This window comes from Muntiacus reevesi, chromosome 1, assembly GCF_963930625.1.
Source record: "Muntiacus reevesi chromosome 1, mMunRee1.1, whole genome shotgun sequence".
NCBI classification, from domain to species: domain Eukaryota; kingdom Metazoa; phylum Chordata; class Mammalia; order Artiodactyla; family Cervidae; genus Muntiacus; species Muntiacus reevesi.
The window spans coordinates 273,311,626-273,314,123 of record NC_089249.1 but is presented as its reverse complement, the minus strand read 5'-3'; the positions used below and the strand labels follow the sequence as shown (position 1 = coordinate 273,314,123).

General features: G+C 40.2%; 1 pseudogene; it reads right to left on the bottom strand.

Moving 5' to 3' along the window:
- Positions 1-341: 341 nt before the first annotated feature.
- Positions 342-1,976, bottom strand: LOC136158629 (HBS1-like protein pseudogene; annotated as a pseudogene).
- Between the last annotated feature and the right edge of the window lie 522 nt (positions 1,977-2,498).

The window sequence follows — 2,498 nt, the reverse complement described above, 5'->3', positions numbered from 1 at the left end:
AGGATAACTGTATTTGGTCTACCTGGTTTCTCTCTGGTCTCTTGGAGGCCAAGGAGAACCAGCGCATCATCATAGGAAGCTAGGGACATCTCAGGAATTCAGAGTTCTCTGAAGTCTGAGCTCTTCCCAGAATTTGACATTAATCTGAAACTTAGTCTGGGGTTCTTCTGCTCATGTTAGAGAAATTCTTTTTTTTTTTTTTCACAACTGAAAAAAATCCTTTAATGTTTTCACATTTTTATCTTTAACAGTTAGTATCATTTTGACAGTCAGTTACAATTTCAAGAAGAGGTTATTTACTCTGGAGTTAATAACTAAACTACTTTTAAAAATTTGCTGTCTCAATGTAAGGGTTGTTTAACAAAAGAATTTTGCAGAGGAATACCTTTTGCAGTACAAGTGTCATTAGGAGGCATTGCTAGTAGTCGGTCACCAGTTTGGATATAATCAGCTTCAATTTTGCCAGTTACACAAAATCCAGATCCTTGATCTTTGAAAACATCAGATACACATAATCTAAAAGGCTTATCTATAGATCTTTGAGGAGGCTTGAAGGAATCAATTTGTTCTAATAAACATAGTCCTTTATACCATTTTGTAAGTTCACTTGATTGGGATCTTGCAATTAGATTTTCACCACTGAGACCACTTGTAGGGATAAAAGCTACATCACTTTCCTTAAAACCTGCTTGCTTAAGAAAGTGCACAAGTTTTCCAGTAATCTCTTGAAACCTTTCTTGTTGTCAATTAACCTGATCCATTTTATTGACGGCAACTGCAAGTTGGGTCACTCCAAGAGAACGAAACAAGAGGCCATGCTCTCGTGTTTGTCCCCCAGTCTCAAATTCAGCTTCAAACTCTCCCCTGCTGGCGTCTACAACTAAAACAGCTACATCTGCCTGGGCTGCTCCTGTAATCATATTTGGAATGAAATCCTTATGGCCTGGAGCATCCATTGATGTAATAGCTTTGGTTTTGGTCTCAAACTTTGTATACCAACATCCATTATTACCTCCCTTTCCCTTCCTTCGCCAGTCTCATCCAAGACCCATGCATATGCAAACGAAGCTCTGCCAGCTTTTTAGACTCTTGTTCATACTCATGCATAGTTCTTTTGTTTACGTCACCCGGAAGATAAAGCAAATGTCCCATCAGAGTACTTTTCCCAGCATCAACATGACCAATGACCACTAGGTTGAGCAGCTGCTTTCCTCCTTGCCGCTTCTCCAGTTCCGCTTTGATTTCTATTTGTTGCTAGACTTTTTCACTGGTGTTGGTGTTGAACTCTGCTCTTCTGATGCTTGAATGGTGTAGGATGGAAGAGCTGATTTAGAAGCACTCTCAAGTACCTCAGAAGAAACAAGGTTGGTATCTTCACTAGAGTGTCCTTTTTGAGGTGTGTGGAAACTATGACCATTTTCTTCAGCAGTTACTCTGGGCACTTCAAATCCCATAGTTTGCTTCTTTCCAGATACAGTCATCTTAGTAACTTTTGGCACAATTTCAGATTCACTTTGAGATGACTGGGAATCTATTGATTTTCCTTTTGCTATTTTTCCTGTAGATATTGCTCCCTCACTCCTGACTTTCAAATTCTGCACTTTATCTTGCTCCAGAACCACTGACAAAGCCTTCTGCACATCAAACTTGTTCTTCAGAACTGCTTCAATCAATGTGTCATCTGGCACAGCATCTCCAAGTACCTCTCTCACGTGATCTAGGCATGAATAAAGACGAGCTTGATCAATTCCACTTAGCAGATGATTCACAAGAGAACTGGAGAATTCTTTCAAATCTTCATAATCATATTCTTCTATGGGTTCAACAGCTGAAGGTTTGCCACGTCATGAGTAAATAAACTGAGCAGCTGTTGATGGAGAAACACAGTCATCATCCTCTACAGACTGGCCATAGAGGTCACCATCTTCAAAATCTTCATCGTAGTTACAGCCTCGGACATTCCGATGCCTGGCCATGACAGCAGAGAGGGCGTTTACCAGGGTCGCTTACAAACTATCCGCTCAGATACTGGTAACGCGCCAACTGCGGCCGGAAGTACACCTGTACGCCATCTTGGCTTCCCGCAGCTCAGAGAAATTCTCATACCAGTTTTCCCCACGAAGACCTTAACTGAGCCTGTGGACTTATTGGCACCCAGCTGCTTATATATTCAAGAAGCTCTTTAACTCAGAGAAGTCAGGTATACTGAAGTTAACATTAGAAAAGAAGAGGAAGATAAGAAGTCATGTTCCAAATTCTTTCATAGAAACCGGTTAATAGGGGGAAATTTTTTGATAAAATTTAGGTTTTTCATTTTGCTTTTAAATTTATTTTTGTTTCTCAATCTAGAAAGTTGTATGGATTATCTCTACACACTGCAAATGGTCTCTGAGACCCGCTATCAGGACTTGGTCATCCTGATATCTCCCTTCATATTAATAGAGGACTTGATAGAATAAGATACAAAGGTAGCGGGCCTTAAAACAGCTGGTCTTGTC